Source organism: Schistocerca cancellata, chromosome 2 (assembly GCF_023864275.1).
Source record: "Schistocerca cancellata isolate TAMUIC-IGC-003103 chromosome 2, iqSchCanc2.1, whole genome shotgun sequence".
Taxonomy (NCBI): Eukaryota; Metazoa; Arthropoda; class Insecta; order Orthoptera; family Acrididae; genus Schistocerca; species Schistocerca cancellata.
This window is the reverse complement of record NC_064627.1, coordinates 1,110,905,896-1,110,921,425: the sequence shown is the minus strand read 5'-3', so window position 1 is coordinate 1,110,921,425 and position 15,530 is coordinate 1,110,905,896. Positions and strand designations below refer to the sequence as shown.

General features: G+C 49.9%; 16 non-coding genes across 16 annotated transcripts; 8 read left to right on the top strand and 8 right to left on the bottom strand.

Annotated features, from left to right (window-relative positions):
- Window positions 1–131: 131 nt before the first annotated feature.
- On the bottom strand, window positions 132–215 carry Trnal-uaa (transfer RNA leucine (anticodon UAA)). Its single transcript has one exon. It is a non-coding gene; the product is annotated as a tRNA-Leu (tRNA).
- A 682-nt stretch (window positions 216–897) lies between these two features.
- Trnag-ccc (transfer RNA glycine (anticodon CCC)) lies at window positions 898–969 on the top strand. The gene has a single exon. It is a non-coding gene; the product is annotated as a tRNA-Gly (tRNA).
- Window positions 970–2,095: 1,126 nt separating this feature from the next.
- Trnal-uaa (transfer RNA leucine (anticodon UAA)) lies at window positions 2,096–2,179 on the bottom strand. The gene has a single exon. It is a non-coding gene; the product is annotated as a tRNA-Leu (tRNA).
- Window positions 2,180–2,861: 682 nt separating this feature from the next.
- Window positions 2,862–2,933, top strand: Trnag-ccc (transfer RNA glycine (anticodon CCC)). The gene has a single exon. It is a non-coding gene; the product is annotated as a tRNA-Gly (tRNA).
- Window positions 2,934–4,059: 1,126 nt separating this feature from the next.
- Trnal-uaa (transfer RNA leucine (anticodon UAA)) lies at window positions 4,060–4,143 on the bottom strand. The gene has a single exon. It is a non-coding gene; the product is annotated as a tRNA-Leu (tRNA).
- Window positions 4,144–4,825: 682 nt separating this feature from the next.
- Window positions 4,826–4,897, top strand: Trnag-ccc (transfer RNA glycine (anticodon CCC)). Its single transcript has one exon. It is a non-coding gene; the product is annotated as a tRNA-Gly (tRNA).
- A 1,126-nt stretch (window positions 4,898–6,023) lies between these two features.
- Trnal-uaa (transfer RNA leucine (anticodon UAA)) lies at window positions 6,024–6,107 on the bottom strand. Its single transcript has one exon. It is a non-coding gene; the product is annotated as a tRNA-Leu (tRNA).
- Window positions 6,108–6,789: 682 nt separating this feature from the next.
- Trnag-ccc (transfer RNA glycine (anticodon CCC)) lies at window positions 6,790–6,861 on the top strand. Its single transcript has one exon. It is a non-coding gene; the product is annotated as a tRNA-Gly (tRNA).
- Window positions 6,862–7,987: 1,126 nt separating this feature from the next.
- On the bottom strand, window positions 7,988–8,071 carry Trnal-uaa (transfer RNA leucine (anticodon UAA)). The gene has a single exon. It is a non-coding gene; the product is annotated as a tRNA-Leu (tRNA).
- Window positions 8,072–8,753: 682 nt separating this feature from the next.
- On the top strand, window positions 8,754–8,825 carry Trnag-ccc (transfer RNA glycine (anticodon CCC)). The gene has a single exon. It is a non-coding gene; the product is annotated as a tRNA-Gly (tRNA).
- A 1,115-nt stretch (window positions 8,826–9,940) lies between these two features.
- On the bottom strand, window positions 9,941–10,024 carry Trnal-uaa (transfer RNA leucine (anticodon UAA)). Its single transcript has one exon. It is a non-coding gene; the product is annotated as a tRNA-Leu (tRNA).
- A 682-nt stretch (window positions 10,025–10,706) lies between these two features.
- On the top strand, window positions 10,707–10,778 carry Trnag-ccc (transfer RNA glycine (anticodon CCC)). The gene has a single exon. It is a non-coding gene; the product is annotated as a tRNA-Gly (tRNA).
- Window positions 10,779–11,904: 1,126 nt separating this feature from the next.
- Trnal-uaa (transfer RNA leucine (anticodon UAA)) lies at window positions 11,905–11,988 on the bottom strand. The gene has a single exon. It is a non-coding gene; the product is annotated as a tRNA-Leu (tRNA).
- Window positions 11,989–12,670: 682 nt separating this feature from the next.
- Window positions 12,671–12,742, top strand: Trnag-ccc (transfer RNA glycine (anticodon CCC)). The gene has a single exon. It is a non-coding gene; the product is annotated as a tRNA-Gly (tRNA).
- A 1,126-nt stretch (window positions 12,743–13,868) lies between these two features.
- Trnal-uaa (transfer RNA leucine (anticodon UAA)) lies at window positions 13,869–13,952 on the bottom strand. The gene has a single exon. It is a non-coding gene; the product is annotated as a tRNA-Leu (tRNA).
- A 682-nt stretch (window positions 13,953–14,634) lies between these two features.
- On the top strand, window positions 14,635–14,706 carry Trnag-ccc (transfer RNA glycine (anticodon CCC)). The gene has a single exon. It is a non-coding gene; the product is annotated as a tRNA-Gly (tRNA).
- The last annotated feature ends 824 nt before the right edge of the window (window positions 14,707–15,530 follow it).

The following is a 15,530-nucleotide window of genomic DNA, read 5'->3' as shown; positions in this document are numbered from 1 at the left end:
GCAATCAGACTTGCAGGGCAAGCTCCGTAATCACTGCCATCTCTAATAATATCTCTCGAACCTGTTTGCGCGTAATTTACTTGCTTTCCCGCACGAAGGAAATGGGCAGTTTTGGAATATTTAAAATTCATTGTCAGATGTGGGGTTCGAACCCACGCTCCCTTTCGGGAACCAGAGCTTAAATCTGGCGCCTTAGACCGCTCGGCCAATCTGACGTGCGAGCGCAAATAACGTGCTGCCGTCGTTTCTAGCTTCATCTCCAGAGCCTGACTGCGAAATTTGCTTGTTTTTTCTTGTGTGAAGGAAATACGTTTTTTAGAGTATTTTAGACGAGTTGTCAGATGTGAGGTTGCACCCCACCCTCACTTTCGGGAACCACAGCTTAAATATGGTGCCTTACACCGTTGTTTTCCGTCGCCATCTGTCTTTAGTAGAACGAGCAGAACTCTAATTATCAATTTTTACATTGGCGCAGAGAAAACAACGAATGACAAGAAAAGGCCGTTCCCTATCAACGGCTACGCTGTGCATTTCACCCTTACGGGAAGCCAATGATATGCTCCAGGCGAGCATCAAACTAACCAACTTAACACTATGATACGTACGCGCTTTCTACTTCTGGACTGGCACACATATGCTCAATCGTCTCTGGATCGTCAGTAAGTACGTCACATTAGATATTTCTTTTATCACGCTGCTGTAAATTAAAGGGCAGTTTCTTCAACGGCTGTCAGTTCTGCTTCTAGTTACGCAACATCGTCCTAGCAGCACCTACACACTGCGTTCAGATGTGCTCACCTCCGCCCTGGCGTTGAGCGCCTACAGCGCCTTCGCCTTCGGCCTCTGGTGGCAGGAGGGTAGCCGACACATCGCGGCGTGAGTGAAGCACAGCGCAAGGCGGTGGTGGTGTAACGGTCAGCATGGTTGCTTCCCAAGCAGTTGATCCGGGTTCGATTCCCGGCCACCGCACGACACGTACATTTTTCTTCTAGGGATATTCCACGTAACGTAACGCGATCCTCGTAACTGAGAACTGTCGCGTTACGAATAGTTTTCCTTCGCCCCACGTCTCACTCCGTGTAGCCAGTGCGCTAGTCGCCGGATTTCGTTTCACAGCATCGTGTGTCTCCATGTGTCGACTTGTCTCGACTTTGCTCGGCTGACGCGAAAGCTGACGCTTGGAAACGGGCATATATGTAGAGGGCAGGCGCGAGAAACGACTGTGAGAGACCAAAAAACGACAAACACACGACAGAACCTTTCATTTTATTGTGGCCACAGATTCGCGCCTTAGTGTACCGAGAGGCAAGAGTGGCGTCAGCGTGCTGGACAGCATCATTAACGCTAAGCAGCAACGAAAGCGAAGTAAAAAGGCAAAATGAAAGAAGCCAAATGCAGGTCGAGCTCCCAGCTGGTCACCCATCCAAGTACTAACCACGCCCAACGGTTCTTAACTACAATGAACAGACGAGAACCGCTGCACTCAGCGTGCTATGGCCGTTAGCCGCAACGCCGCGAAACGTGCAGACATATTGCTTGTTGTGCATGTCACTTGGTATTTACATGGCAGTGTCTCGCTGGAGGAAGCACTGTCTTTTACGAGAGAAAAATTAAATGGCACTTGCTGCGATCGAATACATGGCCTTTGTGTTCACAGCACGGCGCTCTAACCTACTGAGCTGACGAGCTGTGCAATGGGGCCACGTCAGCAGTCCAATACCCGGTCCACCGGCTCATCCACCTTCGTTACTGCCCTGCCAGTCATTTATACACGTATCTGCTTTCGTTGACTTTTGCTTTCTTGACGCTTGGACCCAAAAAGCACAACACAAAGAAAACGTAAACGCCCTGAGAATAGCCAAGACTCAGCAAACAAAAGTATGTTCGGCTACCGGGAATCGAATCCGGGCCGCCTGGCTGAAAGCCATGTCTCCTAACAGCTTTCCATTCCTTCTGACCGCCAGGCAATCAGACTTGCAGGGCAAGCTCCGTAATCACTGCCATCTCTAATAATATCTCTCGAACCTGTTTGCGCGTAATTTACTTGCTTTCCCGCACGAAGGAAATGGGCAGTTTTGGAATATTTAAAATTCATTGTCAGATGTGGGGTTCGAACCCACGCTCCCTTTCGGGAACCAGAGCTTAAATCTGGCGCCTTAGACCGCTCGGCCAATCTGACGTGCGAGCGCAAATAACGTGCTGCCGTCGTTTCTAGCTTCATCTCCAGAGCCTGACTGCGAAATTTGCTTGTTTTTTCTTGTGTGAAGGAAATACGTTTTTTAGAGTATTTTAGACGAGTTGTCAGATGTGAGGTTGCACCCCACCCTCACTTTCGGGAACCACAGCTTAAATATGGTGCCTTACACCGTTGTTTTCCGTCGCCATCTGTCTTTAGTAGAACGAGCAGAACTCTAATTATCAATTTTTACATTGGCGCAGAGAAAACAACGAATGACAAGAAAAGGCCGTTCCCTATCAACGGCTACGCTGTGCATTTCACCCTTACGGGAAGCCAATGATATGCTCCAGGCGAGCATCAAACTAACCAACTTAACACTATGATACGTACGCGCTTTCTACTTCTGGACTGGCACACATATGCTCAATCGTCTCTGGATCGTCAGTAAGTACGTCACATTAGATATTTCTTTTATCACGCTGCTGTAAATTAAAGGGCAGTTTCTTCAACGGCTGTCAGTTCTGCTTCTAGTTACGCAACATCGTCCTAGCAGCACCTACACACTGCGTTCAGATGTGCTCACCTCCGCCCTGGCGTTGAGCGCCTACAGCGCCTTCGCCTTCGGCCTCTGGTGGCAGGAGGGTAGCCGACACATCGCGGCGTGAGTGAAGCACAGCGCAAGGCGGTGGTGGTGTAACGGTCAGCATGGTTGCTTCCCAAGCAGTTGATCCGGGTTCGATTCCCGGCCACCGCACGACACGTACATTTTTCTTCTAGGGATATTCCACGTAACGTAACGCGATCCTCGTAACTGAGAACTGTCGCGTTACGAATAGTTTTCCTTCGCCCCACGTCTCACTCCGTGTAGCCAGTGCGCTAGTCGCCGGATTTCGTTTCACAGCATCGTGTGTCTCCATGTGTCGACTTGTCTCGACTTTGCTCGGCTGACGCGAAAGCTGACGCTTGGAAACGGGCATATATGTAGAGGGCAGGCGCGAGAAACGACTGTGAGAGACCAAAAAACGACAAACACACGACAGAACCTTTCATTTTATTGTGGCCACAGATTCGCGCCTTAGTGTACCGAGAGGCAAGAGTGGCGTCAGCGTGCTGGACAGCATCATTAACGCTAAGCAGCAACGAAAGCGAAGTAAAAAGGCAAAATGAAAGAAGCCAAATGCAGGTCGAGCTCCCAGCTGGTCACCCATCCAAGTACTAACCACGCCCAACGGTTCTTAACTACAATGAACAGACGAGAACCGCTGCACTCAGCGTGCTATGGCCGTTAGCCGCAACGCCGCGAAACGTGCAGACATATTGCTTGTTGTGCATGTCACTTGGTATTTACATGGCAGTGTCTCGCTGGAGGAAGCACTGTCTTTTACGAGAGAAAAATTAAATGGCACTTGCTGCGATCGAATACATGGCCTTTGTGTTCACAGCACGGCGCTCTAACCTACTGAGCTGACGAGCTGTGCAATGGGGCCACGTCAGCAGTCCAATACCCGGTCCACCGGCTCATCCACCTTCGTTACTGCCCTGCCAGTCATTTATACACGTATCTGCTTTCGTTGACTTTTGCTTTCTTGACGCTTGGACCCAAAAAGCACAACACAAAGAAAACGTAAACGCCCTGAGAATAGCCAAGACTCAGCAAACAAAAGTATGTTCGGCTACCGGGAATCGAATCCGGGCCGCCTGGCTGAAAGCCATGTCTCCTAACAGCTTTCCATTCCTTCTGACCGCCAGGCAATCAGACTTGCAGGGCAAGCTCCGTAATCACTGCCATCTCTAATAATATCTCTCGAACCTGTTTGCGCGTAATTTACTTGCTTTCCCGCACGAAGGAAATGGGCAGTTTTGGAATATTTAAAATTCATTGTCAGATGTGGGGTTCGAACCCACGCTCCCTTTCGGGAACCAGAGCTTAAATCTGGCGCCTTAGACCGCTCGGCCAATCTGACGTGCGAGCGCAAATAACGTGCTGCCGTCGTTTCTAGCTTCATCTCCAGAGCCTGACTGCGAAATTTGCTTGTTTTTTCTTGTGTGAAGGAAATACGTTTTTTAGAGTATTTTAGACGAGTTGTCAGATGTGAGGTTGCACCCCACCCTCACTTTCGGGAACCACAGCTTAAATATGGTGCCTTACACCGTTGTTTTCCGTCGCCATCTGTCTTTAGTAGAACGAGCAGAACTCTAATTATCAATTTTTACATTGGCGCAGAGAAAACAACGAATGACAAGAAAAGGCCGTTCCCTATCAACGGCTACGCTGTGCATTTCACCCTTACGGGAAGCCAATGATATGCTCCAGGCGAGCATCAAACTAACCAACTTAACACTATGATACGTACGCGCTTTCTACTTCTGGACTGGCACACATATGCTCAATCGTCTCTGGATCGTCAGTAAGTACGTCACATTAGATATTTCTTTTATCACGCTGCTGTAAATTAAAGGGCAGTTTCTTCAACGGCTGTCAGTTCTGCTTCTAGTTACGCAACATCGTCCTAGCAGCACCTACACACTGCGTTCAGATGTGCTCACCTCCGCCCTGGCGTTGAGCGCCTACAGCGCCTTCGCCTTCGGCCTCTGGTGGCAGGAGGGTAGCCGACACATCGCGGCGTGAGTGAAGCACAGCGCAAGGCGGTGGTGGTGTAACGGTCAGCATGGTTGCTTCCCAAGCAGTTGATCCGGGTTCGATTCCCGGCCACCGCACGACACGTACATTTTTCTTCTAGGGATATTCCACGTAACGTAACGCGATCCTCGTAACTGAGAACTGTCGCGTTACGAATAGTTTTCCTTCGCCCCACGTCTCACTCCGTGTAGCCAGTGCGCTAGTCGCCGGATTTCGTTTCACAGCATCGTGTGTCTCCATGTGTCGACTTGTCTCGACTTTGCTCGGCTGACGCGAAAGCTGACGCTTGGAAACGGGCATATATGTAGAGGGCAGGCGCGAGAAACGACTGTGAGAGACCAAAAAACGACAAACACACGACAGAACCTTTCATTTTATTGTGGCCACAGATTCGCGCCTTAGTGTACCGAGAGGCAAGAGTGGCGTCAGCGTGCTGGACAGCATCATTAACGCTAAGCAGCAACGAAAGCGAAGTAAAAAGGCAAAATGAAAGAAGCCAAATGCAGGTCGAGCTCCCAGCTGGTCACCCATCCAAGTACTAACCACGCCCAACGGTTCTTAACTACAATGAACAGACGAGAACCGCTGCACTCAGCGTGCTATGGCCGTTAGCCGCAACGCCGCGAAACGTGCAGACATATTGCTTGTTGTGCATGTCACTTGGTATTTACATGGCAGTGTCTCGCTGGAGGAAGCACTGTCTTTTACGAGAGAAAAATTAAATGGCACTTGCTGCGATCGAATACATGGCCTTTGTGTTCACAGCACGGCGCTCTAACCTACTGAGCTGACGAGCTGTGCAATGGGGCCACGTCAGCAGTCCAATACCCGGTCCACCGGCTCATCCACCTTCGTTACTGCCCTGCCAGTCATTTATACACGTATCTGCTTTCGTTGACTTTTGCTTTCTTGACGCTTGGACCCAAAAAGCACAACACAAAGAAAACGTAAACGCCCTGAGAATAGCCAAGACTCAGCAAACAAAAGTATGTTCGGCTACCGGGAATCGAATCCGGGCCGCCTGGCTGAAAGCCATGTCTCCTAACAGCTTTCCATTCCTTCTGACCGCCAGGCAATCAGACTTGCAGGGCAAGCTCCGTAATCACTGCCATCTCTAATAATATCTCTCGAACCTGTTTGCGCGTAATTTACTTGCTTTCCCGCACGAAGGAAATGGGCAGTTTTGGAATATTTAAAATTCATTGTCAGATGTGGGGTTCGAACCCACGCTCCCTTTCGGGAACCAGAGCTTAAATCTGGCGCCTTAGACCGCTCGGCCAATCTGCCGTGCGAGCGCAAATAACGTGCTGCCGTCGTTTCTAGCTTCATCTCCAGAGCCTGACTGCGAAATTTGCTTGTTTTTTCTTGTGTGAAGGAAATACGTTTTTTAGAGTATTTTAGACGAGTTGTCAGATGTGAGGTTGCACCCCACCCTCACTTTCGGGAACCACAGCTTAAATATGGTGCCTTACACCGTTGTTTTCCGTCGCCATCTGTCTTTAGTAGAACGAGCAGAACTCTAATTATCAATTTTTACATTGGCGCAGAGAAAACAACGAATGACAAGAAAAGGCCGTTCCCTATCAACGGCTACGCTGTGCATTTCACCCTTACGGGAAGCCAATGATATGCTCCAGGCGAGCATCAAACTAACCAACTTAACACTATGATACGTACGCGCTTTCTACTTCTGGACTGGCACACATATGCTCAATCGTCTCTGGATCGTCAGTAAGTACGTCACATTAGATATTTCTTTTATCACGCTGCTGTAAATTAAAGGGCAGTTTCTTCAACGGCTGTCAGTTCTGCTTCTAGTTACGCAACATCGTCCTAGCAGCACCTACACACTGCGTTCAGATGTGCTCACCTCCGCCCTGGCGTTGAGCGCCTACAGCGCCTTCGCCTTCGGCCTCTGGTGGCAGGAGGGTAGCCGACACATCGCGGCGTGAGTGAAGCACAGCGCAAGGCGGTGGTGGTGTAACGGTCAGCATGGTTGCTTCCCAAGCAGTTGATCCGGGTTCGATTCCCGGCCACCGCACGACACGTACATTTTTCTTCTAGGGATATTCCACGTAACGTAACGCGATCCTCGTAACTGAGAACTGTCGCGTTACGAATAGTTTTCCTTCGCCCCACGTCTCACTCCGTGTAGCCAGTGCGCTAGTCGCCGGATTTCGTTTCACAGCATCGTGTGTCTCCATGTGTCGACTTGTCTCGACTTTGCTCGGCTGACGCGAAAGCTGACGCTTGGAAACGGGCATATATGTAGAGGGCAGGCGCGAGAAACGACTGTGAGAGACCAAAAAACGACAAACACACGACAGAACCTTTCATTTTATTGTGGCCACAGATTCGCGCCTTAGTGTACCGAGAGGCAAGAGTGGCGTCAGCGTGCTGGACAGCATCATTAACGCTAAGCAGCAACGAAAGCGAAGTAAAAAGGCAAAATGAAAGAAGCCAAATGCAGGTCGAGCTCCCAGCTGGTCACCCATCCAAGTACTAACCACGCCCAACGGTTCTTAACTACAATGAACAGACGAGAACCGCTGCACTCAGCGTGCTATGGCCGTTAGCCGCAACGCCGCGAAACGTGCAGACATATTGCTTGTTGTGCATGTCACTTGGTATTTACATGGCAGTGTCTCGCTGGAGGAAGCACTGTCTTTTACGAGAGAAAAATTAAATGGCACTTGCTGCGATCGAATACATGGCCTTTGTGTTCACAGCACGGCGCTCTAACCTACTGAGCTGACGAGCTGTGCAATGGGGCCACGTCAGCAGTCCAATACCCGGTCCACCGGCTCATCCACCTTCGTTACTGCCCTGCCAGTCATTTATACACGTATCTGCTTTCGTTGACTTTTGCTTTCTTGACGCTTGGACCCAAAAAGCACAACACAAAGAAAACGTAAACGCCCTGAGAATAGCCAAGACTCAGCAAACAAAAGTATGTTCGGCTACCGGGAATCGAATCCGGGCCGCCTGGCTGAAAGCCATGTCTCCTAACAGCTTTCCATTCCTTCTGACCGCCAGGCAATCAGACTTGCAGGGCAAGCTCCGTAATCACTGCCATCTCTAATAATATCTCTCGAACCTGTTTGCGCGTAATTTACTTGCTTTCCCGCACGAAGGAAATGGGCAGTTTTGGAATATTTAAAATTCATTGTCAGATGTGGGGTTCGAACCCACGCTCCCTTTCGGGAACCAGAGCTTAAATCTGGCGCCTTAGACCGCTCGGCCAATCTGACGTGCGAGCGCAAATAACGTGCTGCCGTCGTTTCTAGCTTCATCTCCAGAGCCTGACTGCGAAATTTGCTTGTTTTTTCTTGTGTGAAGGAAATACGTTTTTTAGAGTATTTTAGACGAGTTGTCAGATGTGAGGTTGCACCCCACCCTCACTTTCGGGAACCACAGCTTAAATATGGTGCCTTACACCGTTGTTTTCCGTCGCCATCTGTCTTTAGTAGAACGAGCAGAACTCTAATTATCAATTTTTACATTGGCGCAGAGAAAACAACGAATGACAAGAAAAGGCCGTTCCCTATCAACGGCTACGCTGTGCATTTCACCCTTACGGGAAGCCAATGATATGCTCCAGGCGAGCATCAAACTAACCAACTTAACACTATGATACGTACGCGCTTTCTACTTCTGGACTGGCACACATATGCTCAATCGTCTCTGGATCGTCAGTAAGTACGTCACATTAGATATTTCTTTTATCACGCTGCTGTAAATTAAAGGGCAGTTTCTTCAACGGCTGTCAGTTCTGCTCCTAGTTACGCTACATCGTCCTAGCAGCACCTACACACTGCGTTCAGATGTGCTCATCTCCGCCCTGGCGTTGAGCGCCTACAGCGCCTTCGCCTTCGGCCTCAGGTGGCAGGAGGGTAGCCGACACATCGCGGCGTGAGTGAAGCGCAGCGCAAGGCGGTGGTGGTGTAACGGTCAGCATGGTTGCTTCCCAAGCAGTTGATCCGGGTTCGATTCCCGGCCACCGCACGACACGTACATTTTTCTTCTAGGGATATTCCACGTAACGTAACGCGATCCTCGTAACTGAGAACTGTCGCGTTACGAATAGTTTTCCTTCGCCCCACGTCTCACTCCGTGTAGCCAGTGCGCTAGTCGCCGGATTTCGTTTCACAGCATCGTGTGTCTCCATGTGTCGACTTGTCTCGACTTTGCGAAAGCTGACGCTTGGAAACGGGCATATATGTAGAGGGCAGGCGCGAGAAACGACTGTGAGAGACCAAAAAACGACAAACACACGACAGAACCTTTCATTTTATTGTGGCCACAGATTCGCGCCTTAGTGTACCGAGAGGCAAGAGTGGCGTCAGCGTGCTGGACAGCATCATTAACGCTAAGCAGCAACGAAAGCGAAGTAAAAAGGCAAAATGAAAGAAGCCAAATGCAGGTCGAGCTCCCAGCTGGTCACCCATCCAAGTACTAACCACGCCCAACGGTTCTTAACTACAATGAACAGACGAGAACCGCTGCACTCAGCGTGCTATGGCCGTTAGCCGCAACGCCGCGAAACGTGCAGACATATTGCTTGTTGTGCATGTCACTTGGTATTTACATGGCAGTGTCTCGCTGGAGGAAGCACTGTCTTTTACGAGAGAAAAATTAAATGGCACTTGCTGCGATCGAATACATGGCCTTTGTGTTCACAGCACGGCGCTCTAACCTACTGAGCTGACGAGCTGTGCAATGGGGCCACGTCAGCAGTCCAATACCCGGTCCACCGGCTCATCCACCTTCGTTACTGCCCTGCCAGTCATTTATACACGTATCTGCTTTCGTTGACTTTTGCTTTCTTGACGCTTGGACCCAAAAAGCACAACACAAAGAAAACGTAAACGCCCTGAGAATAGCCAAGACTCAGCAAACAAAAGTATGTTCGGCTACCGGGAATCGAATCCGGGCCGCCTGGCTGAAAGCCATGTCTCCTAACAGCTTTCCATTCCTTCTGACCGCCAGGCAATCAGACTTGCAGGGCAAGCTCCGTAATCACTGCCATCTCTAATAATATCTCTCGAACCTGTTTGCGCGTAATTTACTTGCTTTCCCGCACGAAGGAAATGGGCAGTTTTGGAATATTTAAAATTCATTGTCAGATGTGGGGTTCGAACCCACGCTCCCTTTCGGGAACCAGAGCTTAAATCTGGCGCCTTAGACCGCTCGGCCAATCTGCCGTGCGAGCGCAAATAACGTGCTGCCGTCGTTTCTAGCTTCATCTCCAGAGCCTGACTGCGAAATTTGCTTGTTTTTTCTTGTGTGAAGGAAATACGTTTTTTAGAGTATTTTAGACGAGTTGTCAGATGTGAGGTTGCACCCCACCCTCACTTTCGGGAACCACAGCTTAAATATGGTGCCTTACACCGTTGTTTTCCGTCGCCATCTGTCTTTAGTAGAACGAGCAGAACTCTAATTATCAATTTTTACATTGGCGCAGAGAAAACAACGAATGACAAGAAAAGGCCGTTCCCTATCAACGGCTACGCTGTGCATTTCACCCTTACGGGAAGCCAATGATATGCTCCAGGCGAGCATCAAACTAACCAACTTAACACTATGATACGTACGCGCTTTCTACTTCTGGACTGGCACACATATGCTCAATCGTCTCTGGATCGTCAGTAAGTACGTCACATTAGATATTTCTTTTATCACGCTGCTGTAAATTAAAGGGCAGTTTCTTCAACGGCTGTCAGTTCTGCTTCTAGTTACGCAACATCGTCCTAGCAGCACCTACACACTGCGTTCAGATGTGCTCACCTCCGCCCTGGCGTTGAGCGCCTACAGCGCCTTCGCCTTCGGCCTCTGGTGGCAGGAGGGTAGCCGACACATCGCGGCGTGAGTGAAGCACAGCGCAAGGCGGTGGTGGTGTAACGGTCAGCATGGTTGCTTCCCAAGCAGTTGATCCGGGTTCGATTCCCGGCCACCGCACGACACGTACATTTTTCTTCTAGGGATATTCCACGTAACGTAACGCGATCCTCGTAACTGAGAACTGTCGCGTTACGAATAGTTTTCCTTCGCCCCACGTCTCACTCCGTGTAGCCAGTGCGCTAGTCGCCGGATTTCGTTTCACAGCATCGTGTGTCTCCATGTGTCGACTTGTCTCGACTTTGCTCGGCTGACGCGAAAGCTGACGCTTGGAAACGGGCATATATGTAGAGGGCAGGCGCGAGAAACGACTGTGAGAGACCAAAAAACGACAAACACACGACAGAACCTTTCATTTTATTGTGGCCACAGATTCGCGCCTTAGTGTACCGAGAGGCAAGAGTGGCGTCAGCGTGCTGGACAGCATCATTAACGCTAAGCAGCAACGAAAGCGAAGTAAAAAGGCAAAATGAAAGAAGCCAAATGCAGGTCGAGCTCCCAGCTGGTCACCCATCCAAGTACTAACCACGCCCAACGGTTCTTAACTACAATGAACAGACGAGAACCGCTGCACTCAGCGTGCTATGGCCGTTAGCCGCAACGCCGCGAAACGTGCAGACATATTGCTTGTTGTGCATGTCACTTGGTATTTACATGGCAGTGTCTCGCTGGAGGAAGCACTGTCTTTTACGAGAGAAAAATTAAATGGCACTTGCTGCGATCGAATACATGGCCTTTGTGTTCACAGCACGGCGCTCTAACCTACTGAGCTGACGAGCTGTGCAATGGGGCCACGTCAGCAGTCCAATACCCGGTCCACCGGCTCATCCACCTTCGTTACTGCCCTGCCAGTCATTTATACACGTATCTGCTTTCGTTGACTTTTGCTTTCTTGACGCTTGGACCCAAAAAGCACAACACAAAGAAAACGTAAACGCCCTGAGAATAGCCAAGACTCAGCAAACAAAAGTATGTTCGGCTACCGGGAATCGAATCCGGGCCGCCTGGCTGAAAGCCATGTCTCCTAACAGCTTTCCATTCCTTCTGACCGCCAGGCAATCAGACTTGCAGGGCAAGCTCCGTAATCACTGCCATCTCTAATAATATCTCTCGAACCTGTTTGCGCGTAATTTACTTGCTTTCCCGCACGAAGGAAATGGGCAGTTTTGGAATATTTAAAATTCATTGTCAGATGTGGGGTTCGAACCCACGCTCCCTTTCGGGAACCAGAGCTTAAATCTGGCGCCTTAGACCGCTCGGCCAATCTGACGTGCGAGCGCAAATAACGTGCTGCCGTCGTTTCTAGCTTCATCTCCAGAGCCTGACTGCGAAATTTGCTTGTTTTTTCTTGTGTGAAGGAAATACGTTTTTTAGAGTATTTTAGACGAGTTGTCAGATGTGAGGTTGCACCCCACCCTCACTTTCGGGAACCACAGCTTAAATATGGTGCCTTACACCGTTGTTTTCCGTCGCCATCTGTCTTTAGTAGAACGAGCAGAACTCTAATTATCAATTTTTACATTGGCGCAGAGAAAACAACGAATGACAAGAAAAGGCCGTTCCCTATCAACGGCTACGCTGTGCATTTCACCCTTACGGGAAGCCAATGATATGCTCCAGGCGAGCATCAAACTAACCAACTTAACACTATGATACGTACGCGCTTTCTACTTCTGGACTGGCACACATATGCTCAATCGTCTCTGGATCGTCAGTAAGTACGTCACATTAGATATTTCTTTTATCACGCTGCTGTAAATTAAAGGGCAGTTTCTTCAACGGCTGTCAGTTCTGCTTCTAGTTACGCAACATCGTCCTAGCAGCACCTACACACTGCGTTCAGATGTGCTCACCTCCGCCCTGGCGTTGAGCGCCTACAGCGCCTTCGCCTTCGGCCTCTGGTGGCAGGAGGGTAGCCGACACATCGCGGCGTGAGTGAAGCACAGCGCAAGGCGGTGGTGGTGTAACGGTCAGCATGGTTGCTTCCCAAGCAGTTGATCCGGGTTCGATTCCCGGCCACCGCACGACACGTACATTTTTCTTCTAGGGATATTCCACGTAACGTAACGCGATCCTCGTAACTGAGAACTGTCGCGTTACGAATAGTTTTCCTTCGCCCCACGTCTCACTCCGTGTAGCCAGTGCGCTAGTCGCCGGATTTCGTTTCACAGCATCGTGTGTCTCCATGTGTCGACTTGTCTCGACTTTGCTCGGCTGACGCGAAAGCTGACGCTTGGAAACGGGCATATATGTAGAGGGCAGGCGCGAGAAACGACTGTGAGAGACCAAAAAACGACAAACACACGACAGAACCTTTCATTTTATTGTGGCCACAGATTCGCGCCTTAGTGTACCGAGAGGCAAGAGTGGCGTCAGCGTGCTGGACAGCATCATTAACGCTAAGCAGCAACGAAAGCGAAGTAAAAAGGCAAAATGAAAGAAGCCAAATGCAGGTCGAGCTCCCAGCTGGTCACCCATCCAAGTACTAACCACGCCCAACGGTTCTTAACTACAATGAACAGACGAGAACCGCTGCACTCAGCGTGCTATGGCCGTTAGCCGCAACGCCGCGAAACGTGCAGACATATTGCTTGTTGTGCATGTCACTTGGTATTTACATGGCAGTGTCTCGCTGGAGGAAGCACTGTCTTTTACGAGAGAAAAATTAAATGGCACTTGCTGCGATCGAATACATGGCCTTTGTGTTCACAGCACGGCGCTCTAACCTACTGAGCTGACGAGCTGTGCAATGGGGCCACGTCAGCAGTCCAATACCCGGTCCACCGGCTCATCCACCTTCGTTACTGCCCTGCCAGTCATTTATACACGTATCTGCTTTCGTTGACTTTTGCTTTCTTGACGCTTGGACCCAAAAAGCACAACACAAAGAAAACGTAAACGCCCTGAGAATAGCCAAGACTCAGCAAACAAAAGTATGTTCGGCTACCGGGAATCGAATCCGGGCCGCCTGGCTGAAAGCCATGTCTCCTAACAGCTTTCCATTCCTTCTGACCGCCAGGCAATCAGACTTGCAGGGCAAGCTCCGTAATCACTGCCATCTCTAATAATATCTCTCGAACCTGTTTGCGCGTAATTTACTTGCTTTCCCGCACGAAGGAAATGGGCAGTTTTGGAATATTTAAAATTCATTGTCAGATGTGGGGTTCGAACCCACGCTCCCTTTCGGGAACCAGAGCTTAAATCTGGCGCCTTAGACCGCTCGGCCAATCTGACGTGCGAGCGCAAATAACGTGCTGCCGTCGTTTCTAGCTTCATCTCCAGAGCCTGACTGCGAAATTTGCTTGTTTTTTCTTGTGTGAAGGAAATACGTTTTTTAGAGTATTTTAGACGAGTTGTCAGATGTGAGGTTGCACCCCACCCTCACTTTCGGGAACCACAGCTTAAATATGGTGCCTTACACCGTTGTTTTCCGTCGCCATCTGTCTTTAGTAGAACGAGCAGAACTCTAATTATCAATTTTTACATTGGCGCAGAGAAAACAACGAATGACAAGAAAAGGCCGTTCCCTATCAACGGCTACGCTGTGCATTTCACCCTTACGGGAAGCCAATGATATGCTCCAGGCGAGCATCAAACTAACCAACTTAACACTATGATACGTACGCGCTTTCTACTTCTGGACTGGCACACATATGCTCAATCGTCTCTGGATCGTCAGTAAGTACGTCACATTAGATATTTCTTTTATCACGCTGCTGTAAATTAAAGGGCAGTTTCTTCAACGGCTGTCAGTTCTGCTTCTAGTTACGCAACATCGTCCTAGCAGCACCTACACACTGCGTTCAGATGTGCTCACCTCCGCCCTGGCGTTGAGCGCCTACAGCGCCTTCGCCTTCGGCCTCTGGTGGCAGGAGGGTAGCCGACACATCGCGGCGTGAGTGAAGCACAGCGCAAGGCGGTGGTGGTGTAACGGTCAGCATGGTTGCTTCCCAAGCAGTTGATCCGGGTTCGATTCCCGGCCACCGCACGACACGTACATTTTTCTTCTAGGGATATTCCACGTAACGTAACGCGATCCTCGTAACTGAGAACTGTCGCGTTACGAATAGTTTTCCTTCGCCCCACGTCTCACTCCGTGTAGCCAGTGCGCTAGTCGCCGGATTTCGTTTCACAGCATCGTGTGTCTCCATGTGTCGACTTGTCTCGACTTTGCTCGGCTGACGCGAAAGCTGACGCTTGGAAACGGGCATATATGTAGAGGGCAGGCGCGAGAAACGACTGTGAGAGACCAAAAAACGACAAACACACGACAGAACCTTTCATTTTATTGTGGCCACAGATTCGCGCCTTAGTGTACCGAGAGGCAAGAGTGGCGTCAGCGTGCTGGACAGCATCATTAACGCTAAGCAGCAACGAAAGCGAAGTAAAAAGGCAAAATGAAAGAAGCCAAATGCAGGTCGAGCTCCCAGCTGGTCACCCATCCAAGTACTAACCACGCCCAACGGTTCTTAACTACAATGAACAGACGAGAACCGCTGCACTCAGCGTGCTATGGCCGTTAGCCGCAACGCCGCGAAACGTGCAGACATATTGCTTGTTGTGCATGTCACTTGGTATTTACATGGCAGTGTCTCGCTGGAGGAAGCACTGTCTTTTACGAGAGAAAAATTAAATGGCACTTGCTGCGATCGAATACATGGCCTTTGTGTTCACAGCACGGCGCTCTAACCTACTGAGCTGACGAGCTGTGCAATGGGGCCACGTCAGCAGTCCAATACCCGGTCCACCGGCTCATCCACCTTCGTTACTGCCCTGCCAGTCATTTATACACGTATCTGCTTTCGTTGACTT